Raw genomic sequence first — 10,143 nt, 5'->3', positions numbered from 1 at the left:
ATTTAACCCCAGCTGTTTCATTTCAATATTACGGGGTAAAATTGACTTCAAATGTTTACAAAGTCTTAAAATTCGAAAACGTATGGGTAATGGTGTATCACGTTATACAATCTTGGGCAATCATAGTTTTTCTTGATCAGATGATGTTACGTGTGGAATCCTCCACAATACACGTCGAAGGTAGTTTCCGGTATTTCTGCTGTTTTAATGGCATTGTAATCACTTCGATCACGAATCAGAATTAGCTCAGTTTCTGCGCTGATTATAATATGTCTATAGTATTCATAATATGTTTTAATAACAGTCTACATGTAAAGGCACCACGCTTATAAATCATCATATTGTTAGTAGCTTTTGGACAACTTCCGTATGGTGTTAGTTTCTTCAGCACTAAAAGAAGTGCACGGTTTCATTGCACTAGTAATACCAACATTCTTTGATTTTTCAATTTGTGTACTATTTACTTCATAACGCGCCTCAGAAAGGAGGAAAGCTAGACCATGGTTGTTTAGATTAGATGTGCTCGTGCCATTCCAATCCGCCTTATCTATGCACCCTTCGATATAGAGGTAACTTTGATGAGGTAGGGTGTATGTGTAGGCTATGTTTGTATCTATCTATATCTAACCGGTGATATATATATATATATATATATAAAACAGCTCACCTCTAAGAGTTTCTTTTCAATATTTCAGGGCATAAGCTAATTTTATCGTGAAATACTTTCGGATAATATTTTAAATTATTTTTAGATTTGAAATAGTGGGTGAAAACAACCCTGAATTTAAAATGTATCTCTCAAACCGATGAAAATGAAATGTCGTATGGCTTTTAGTGCCGGGATATCCCAGGACGGGTTCGGCTCGCCAGGTGCAGGTCTTTCTATTCGACGCCTGTAGGCGACCTGCGCGTCGTGATGAGGATGAAATGATGATGAAGACAACACATACACCCAGTCCTCGGGCCATTGGAGTCAAGCAATTAAGGTTAAAATCCCCGATCCGGCCGGGAATCGAACCCGGGACCCTCTGAAGCGAAGGCCAGTACGCTGACCGTTCAGCAAAGGAGTCGGACTCTCAAACCGATCATCGTAGAAAACTGATTTCTAGCGTAAAATTCTTCAACAATTATGTTATAAGCAGTTATATATATATCAACTTCCCCCTAACTTTTCCTTTTCAAACTTTAGGGATAAACATAACTTCTAACGTAAAAAATGATCCGGATGACACTTTGAATGACTTTTAGAATAAAAAGTAGTTTGCGGTGAAAACAAACCTTAGCTTAAAATTTCTACATCACCTAACCATTATTCGCAGCAAACTGATTTTAGCATCAAATTTATTATACAATATCCTCTAACCGGAGATATAATATGTTAACTTACCCCAGAATGTTTCTTTACAAAGTTTCAGGGTAAAAACGACTTCGAACATTAAAACATCTTGAGTGACACTTTAAATAACATTTAGAGTACAAAAATAGTTTGGGAGTTGAAAACATCCCATACATTATACATTCATTGTCTCCTCAACACTTCGCCGTAGGAAGCTGTTTGTAAGTTTAAAATAATTCGTTTTACCTACCGTATATTCTCACATCACGTTTCTGCTCTTTATGCGTATATTTATGCACATGTGGTGTAGAGTTGCTTAGAAAATGACCATTTTTTTATTTATTCTCCATTTGTAGGGTATCTTGGTCATGTCCTTATAGGACTAACCCTGGGTCAAGTTCGATGCTTGCATGCGTTAGTTAATTCCGTTAAGATGCTGTGGTTTAGGTGGTGATTGAGGCGGAAGTTGAAGGAGAACTTGAGGTTGATGTGGAAATCACACACACACACACACACACACACACACACACACACACACACACACACACACACACACACACAAAACTAATCTACAGCTATGTTGAACGCGGGGAACAAGATGGCGGGACACATCAGGTGTCATTCCAAGGTCAGCCATGCTGTGATCTAGTGAACATGGTTATGCATGTGTAGACTTGTCTTACTGCAAACATAAAACTTAACTATTGCCTTTTCAACAGCATTACACTTTGTGTCAGACAGGAATGACATGATGTATTTACTTTACAAATGCTTCCTTCTCAAAAACTAGTTTTTAACATAGGCACTCACTTCCCGGCATGCATTGCGACACAACCAGTGAACGAGCATACATACGTGGTGTAAGCACAGTTCCGTCTTTTCCGCATTATGCTCCTCCAGATGGGATTCAAACGGTGAAATCATAATTCATGCAGATCGATAAATTTGGCGTGTTGCAGGTCGATACCCACGCATAGATTTAGAGCGATAAGGAACACCTCTCTCTTTCCACTGAATTCCTAAGTTATATTTAATCGATTGCGTCAGTTTTTTAATTTTCATCTGTTTGCAAACTGTAAGGGAATGGTGGGCTAAATACTAAGCCCACTACTTTTGGTACTCACAACACCGTGCAATCCAACACAGCTACCCCTATGAACACAAATTTGTTTCCGTTCTTTTTAAAACATTGCAAATCAACTACCATTGTTCCTGACATGATGAACTAAAAATCTGACAACTCCAACACACATTAGTGATATCACCCTTACGCTTGTCAATTAACATAATCTGCTCATTCATTTATATGGTCTACCGAGGTCGATAGCTGCAGTCGCTTAAGTGCGGCCAGTATCCAGTAATCGGGAGATAGTGGGTTCGAACCCCACTGTCGGCAGCCCTGAAGATGGTTTTCTGTGGTTTCCCATTTTCACACCAGGCAAATGCTGGGGATGTACCTTAATTAAAACCACAGCCGCTTCCTTCCCATTCCTAGGCCTTTCCAATCCTATCGTCGCCAAAGGCCTATCTGTGTCGGTGCGACGTAAAGCAAATAGCATTTATATGGTCGTACGCATGTAGGCTCATCTTAAGTCAGTATGAAAAATTCTGTAAAACACAGTGAACATCGAGGAGACATAACACATGTTTGCGTAAAATAACCGAGTTCACAGAGGTGCATAGGCAAATTCTCCAAGACTTAGGTTATAACGCACTATACCAATACGAAATAGATTCTAGACATTAATAGGAACGTTGTGAGCTCCACTTCTTCAACCATTTCGTTTGGACCCAATAACAATGATGGAATTCGCTTCGTTATCAAACAGAAATATATATACACCCTACCTCATGAAAGTTACCTCTTTATTGAAGAACGCATAGTTAAGGTGGTTGGAAGTCTCCTAGCACATCTCTACTAAACAACCATGATCTAGCTTGACTCTTTTCTGAGGCGCGTTACGAAGTAAAAAGTGCACAAAGAGATAAATCAAAGAATGTTGGTATTACAAGTGCAATGAAGCTGTACCCTTCTTTTAATTTTGAAGAAAGGAATACCTTAAGGATTGTGTCCAAAAGCTACTAACAACAGGATGACTCGTAAGCGTGGTACCTTTACAGGTAAACTACGGTATTATCGAAATATATTCTGAATATTATAGCCTAGACGTATTATAATCAACGCAGAAACACAGCTAATTCTGATCCATGATCGAAGTGATTTCAATGCCCTTTAAACAACAGAAACACCAGCAGACTCGGAAAATAACTTCAACGGGTATTGTGGAAAATTCCACAACTAACATTCTCTGATCAAGAAAAGGTTGTATTGCTCAAGATTGTAGAAAATGTTACACCATTAGCCATACATTTTCGAATTTGGAGCTCCATGGGTATCCTACAAAACGTCATTTAAATTAGGCTACTACCCAAAACTTTGTTAACGATCGAATTCATTTTACCCCGTAATTTTGAAAAGAAACGGATGGAGTTAAGTTGATAAACATGGCCGGTTAAAGAATAATTTTAAGTTAAAATTAGTTTTGGGCAACTAACGATTTAGGAGATATGACTTCCTAACTTAAGGGTTGTTTTCACCCAGAAATAATGTTTTAGTACAAAAGTCATTTAAAGTATTATCTGAGAATTTTTAACGTTAGAAGCCAGTTTTGACCCAAAATTTGCAAAAGAAACGTTTACGTGTGATTTGAAATATGGTGGGAGAATAAAATTTGATAAATTACAGAGAAGAAATCAGTTTCCTCAGACAAGCTATTTTTATTCCAAAAATTATTTGAAGTATCATCCGAAATTTCTCAATGTTAGAAATCATTTTTAATCAGAAATTTTTGAAAAGAAGTTGTTAGGATTGATTAGAATATTATATATCACCGGTTCGAGAATAATTTGTGAAAAATCTAAAAACAGGTTTTCTACCACGATCAGCCGAAGATATATTGAATATTTAATTTAAGGGATGTTTTCACACTCTCCCTGATACGGGCATATTTAAATACAATACTACATTTATTAGAGTAACACAGGTTATCGAACAAATTCTACATACATACATACATACAAGTGCACGGGACTGTTGACCGCGATATTACAAAGCTCTTAATGAATCAACAACAACAACTTAAAATAACGGTTCGTTCATGAAAGAGCATAAATCCTTCCATATAAGTCACGCATAGCAACCATCTTGTCAAGTGGCCCTTGCGCCAGAGGCCTACGGGCTAGTGTTGGGAACGGCCGCAGGCTTAGAAAAAAGTAGAAGAAGTTGGACTGTAGAGTTTGTACACCCCCTACCTGGTTCGGAAGTCTGCACACGTAGGCACCTAGTTTTGACATCGTCCACAAGATTGCAGCACATGGTTACCAGGTGGCCTGTTTGCTGTAGCATACAACCGCACCCACTTTTCAAATCGTTCGCGCTTTGTGACGTAACACCCCAACAGCACTTCGCAGTGTGGCTATAATTCCCACGACTCCTTACTTACCTGTATCCAAAATACAAATAATTCTACTCCATATTTCGAGAGACTGTTAGAAAGACGAAGCAGAAACAAAATTTTCCTTCAGTGCACATTGTGTAGCCTACACCACTATCAATGTTCTGAAACCATTATAACATGAAGTTCTCTTTTGCTTCCTTGCTTCTTTCTGTCGCCTTCTGCTCGTACTCCGTCCCACAAATGTTCTTTGCCAATTTTTGTCCTGTCCACTAGTTTGTATGTTAATATTTATGCTGTTAAGTAAAGAATGCTAACTGAAAGCAAAACAACAGATCGATATGAAAGTCAAAAGACAGAAGTAGTGCGACTAGGGGGATTCTAAACCACCTTGTCAGCATTGTTCTGCTGAGTCAGCACCCGCGGTCATTGACCCCTTAAGTATACCTATACGGCTTCTGACCGCGAGGTCATTGATCCCTGGTATAGTAGTACTGCAATGCGAATTTTGCATAAGAGAGCGAGTCTAATTTCACAGACGCCATCTTGGAGTGGCCTAACCTCACTTTTTCAGTCAGCTGGCCTTCCCGACGCGGATTTTGCATAAGAGAGCAGGCCTAACCTTACAGTCGCCATCTTGGAGGAGTCTAACCTTACTTTAACAGCTAGATGACCTTCCCGATGCCATCTTTAGCAGTAGGGCAATGGGGATTCTCGCGACGCCATCTTGACTATTAGGGCAATTGGGTTTCGCATAAGAGAGCATGCCTAACCTCATAGATGGGCCTAACTGCACAGGGCCTAGTTTTATGGTCAGATTCCCTTCCCGACGCCATCTTGAGTAGTAGGGCAAAGGAGATTCTCGTGACGCCATTTTGAGTAGTAGGGCAATGGGGATTCGCATAAGAGAGCATGCCGAACCACATAGATGGGCCTAACTAAACAAGGCCTGGTTTTACGGTCAGATGAACTTCCCGACGCCATCTTGAGCAGTAAGGCATTGGGGATTTTCGCGATGTCATCTTAAATATTTCGGCAATGTAGTTAGCGTATGAGAGCAAGCCTAATTTCATGGAGGGGCCTACCTTGACTTTTACGGCTAGATGCCCTTCCCGACGCCATCTTGAGTAGTAAGTGAATGGGGATTCTCGCGATGGCATCTTGAGTAGTAGGGCTATGGGAATTTCGTATATGAGAGCACACGTAACCTCATGGAATGGCCTAAATACACAGGGAATTTTTTACGGTCAGATGCCCTTCCCGAAGCCATTTGGAGGGGCCTCACTACACAGGGCACAGTTTTACGGTCAGATAACCCTTCCGTCGCCACTTCTATCCTCCCACCAGAGGGGACACATATGGCCTAACCTAGTTTTATGGAAAGATGCCCTTCCCGACATCATCTTGGAGGGGCCTTACTACACAGGGCCCAGTTTTATGGACAGATGCCCCTCCCGACGCCATCTTGCAGGGGCCTAACTACACAGGGCGCAGTTTTACGCTTAGATATCTTTCCCAACCGCCGTTTTGGATGGGCCTAAATACACAGACGCTATCCTGGGCACAGTTTTACGGTCAGATGACCCTCCCGTTGCTATTTTGGAGGGTTCTAAATACACAGTCGCTATCTGTGATCTTAAAAGAAGTCAGCTTAAGGCTTTATGTCTCCATCCGACAGACAACTTAGTTGTGCACCTGTGTTATCGAGTGGTCTGCTTATGGCTTTACGTCTGCATCCGACAGACATGTAACTTGACGTCACAGTTATATGCTTGCGTACGAGAGCAAGCCTAACCACACACAGACGCTATTCTGAAAGAGGCTATCCTTACAGACACTATTTTGGTGTGGTCTGGCCCAGTTTTATTCTGATTAAGGCTTTACGTCTCGATCCGATTGTAAAATAACGTGACGTTACAGCGTGAGTGATTTTAAAAGAGGTCAGCTCATGGCTTTATATCTCCATCCGGCAGTAACGAACAAGTCTAAACATGCATAACCTTGACGACGTGATCTTTACGCCCCTATGCGACAGACTGTCTCCTACGGGATTGAGCACGTGCCATACTGAGATTATTTCCTTACAGTCTTTACGACATGTGTGCATGCTCTCTCATTGCTTGCGTTGCAGTGCATGTCGGGAGGTGAACACCACATGCGTCTGGGTGTGGTAAGGCTTGCTCTCGTACGCAAGGATATAACTGTGATGTTACGTTACTTCTCCGTCGGATGGAGACGTAAAGCCATAAGCAGACCACTGGATATCACAGGTGCACAACTAAGTAGTCTGTCGGATGTTGACATAAAGCCTTAAGTTGACGTTTTTTAAAATTACAGGTAGCGACTGTGGAGTTAGACCCCTCCAAAATAGCAACGGGAGGGGCATCTGACAGTAAAACTGGACCAAAGATAGCGGTGGTGTTGTTAGGCCCCTCCAAAATGGCGGGCGGGATCGCCGCGTGTAGTTAGGCCCCTGGAAGATGGCTTCGGTTTGGACATCTGTCCGAAAAATTTGGCCCTCTGTAGTTAGGCCCCTCAACGAGGTTAAGTGCGTTCTCTTACGCGAATCAGCATTGGCGAACTACTCAAGACGGCGTCGCGAGAATCCACTTTGCCCTACCACTCAAGATGGCGTCGAGAAGGGCATCTGACCGTAAAACAAGGCCCTGTGTAGTTAGGCCAGAACTATGTTGTTAGGCATGATCTCTTGTGTGAATCCCCATTGACCTAATACTCAAGATGGCATCGCGAGGATCTCTACTTCCCTACTACGCAAGATGTACGCGACTGTAAAGTTAGGCTTGCTATCCTATGCAAATTCCGCATCGGGAAGGGCAACTGGCTGTAAAATGTGAGGTTAGGCAACTTCAAGATTGCGTCTGTGAGATTAGGCTCACACTCTTATGCAAAATCCGCATTACACTACTACTACACTTGGGGTCAATGAACTCGGGGACAAAACCCGCATAGGTATACTACTAGGATTCAATGACCACGCGTGCTGAGTCAGCAGAAAGAAATGCTGACGAGCTGGTTTAGAATCCCCCTAGCCCTACTATTGACAGAGTAACCCTTCAACACCGGGCTACAGAATTTTCAACAATACAATTCTAACACTGTACAAGAATACCAAGACAGTAATGGGCAAGGTACTAATGTAACCAAGGGTAGGTAGATTTTATCAATTTAACGACCCTAGTAGTGACAAAATTTCCCGACACGTTTAGTTTCATGATAGATCTGTAAAAACTCTGCTCGACACGAACACCCCCACACCCCCAGCACCGCAGGATGTGCTCGTGGCACGTGCCACTCATTAAGCCCATTACCTATGGTCCAGGTTTGAAGTACGTCAAAGATAAACTTTGTGATTCAGCTTACCTTTCGATATTAACGTACTAGCCATTTCGTGATCATAATCCCATAATTCGCATTACCTTCCAGATTTATATTCCGTAAATTGAAGTCACTCGCTACAATCACGTTCATTTACGTATCGTTTCCTACAGAACTGATTATAAAAAAATCCACCTAAGTGTCAGCGCCTCCCTTTACATGTTGTATACTCCAAAAACATCAAGTTGCCTATTACCTTCAGAGATGACCCTTACAGCTAGAATGTCATGTTCCTCATATTTAACATTTTCGTAGCTTACAAATTCGTCTTTCGCCAGAATGAATAGTCCCACTGCTGGCACTCCTATCCTGTCTCTACCATAAACACTCCAGTTCCATGAGAAAATGTCCTCAGTCAATTATATCCCTTCTCAGCCCAGATTCAACTCCTGTCGCATTACCTGGTAAATATAATGTCTGTTATATCACACAATTCAATCCTTACTTTACAATACTCTACAGTTCAACACAAATATTAACACGTTTATGTCATCCCTACTTGACTTCCAGATTCCTGTACCCTCATAACCGCTCCGCAGTCCACCCCCTTTCTCTGAATGTACCTCCCTATAACCCTTTTAAACAAACTTACCAACCTTTACGTACCACTGCGGTTCAAGTGAAGACCATCTTATCACAGAGGCCTATTTCCTACCCATCACTTACAATCTACAAATCTCACTCCCAGTTTCTCATATACACACTCCATAGTCTCGTTAATATCACCGATCACTTTCCAGTCAATGTCCACCCTACACTGGATTCCACTGATAACAAACATTTGTAATAAACAATGAGGTAAGATTCCTAAGATCAAAACACAAGCATTTTTTTGCTAGGGGCTTTACGTCGCGCCGACACAGATAGGTCCTATGGCGACGATGGGATAGGAAAGGCCTAGGAGTTGGAAGGAAGCGGCCGTGGTCTTAATTAAGGTACACCCCAGCATTTGCCTGGTGTGAAAATGGGAAACCACGGAAAACCATTTTCAGGGCTGCCGATAGTGGGATTCGAACCTACTATCTCCCGGATGCAAGCTCACAGCGGCGCGCCTCTACGCGCACGGCCAACTCGCCCGGTAAAACACGAACAAGTGTCCACATCATTATTATACTACTGAGTTACACACGACGGAGTTACAGGACATATATTGGCCATATCACAGGAGATGATCAATGACTAGATGTCAGCAGATACCTGGGTCCAGTCAAACAGCAGCGCAGTCGTTATTGATACACTGTTCCCCGTCGTAGATGTCGTTAATTGGTGTAGTGTACACCCTATTTTTCATTTATCCCCACTGACAGAAATGCGGTCAGGAGACCGGGCAGGCCAATGGACTCAGTGCCGAAGGTCACACTCGATTTGCATTTACGTACGATTTTGGGCACATATTTTATAGACATATGGTACGGCGAACTTCTAGATGCACATATCCTAGTAGCCCCGCAAGGAATGCCAGGTCTTTACCAGGTATTGACTCGGCAGTGAATAAAACGAACGACAAACAACGAATTCATCAGTCAGGTAGAACATATGTTCACTGAGAGATTATTTCGTGTTTAAATCGTAGGAATCATCCCAGTATATGTTTAGATATACCCTTATTTGCTAGTGTGCATCGACAAACTAAAGAAAAATGGGAGAAAAAATTAAAATAATTTTTTTTTGCTAGGGGCTTTACGTCGCACCGACACAGATAGGTCTTATGGCGACGATGGGATAGGAAAGGCCTAGAAGTTGGAAGGAAGCGGCCGTGGCCTTAATTAAGGTACAGCCCCAGCATTCGCCTGGTGTGAAAATGGGGAAACCACGGAAAACCATTTTCAGGGCTGCCGATAGTGGGATTCGAACCTACTATCTCCCGGATGCAAGCTCACAGCCGCACGCCTCTACGCGCACGGCCAACTCGCCCGGTAAAATAAAAAATTAGGTACTAGCACGCTTAGAACCTGA

The sequence above is a fragment of the Anabrus simplex genome, chromosome 5 (genome assembly GCF_040414725.1).
Source record: "Anabrus simplex isolate iqAnaSimp1 chromosome 5, ASM4041472v1, whole genome shotgun sequence".
Lineage (NCBI taxonomy): Eukaryota > Metazoa > Arthropoda > Insecta > Orthoptera > Tettigoniidae > Anabrus > Anabrus simplex.
Note: the sequence above shows the minus strand (reverse complement) of the source record.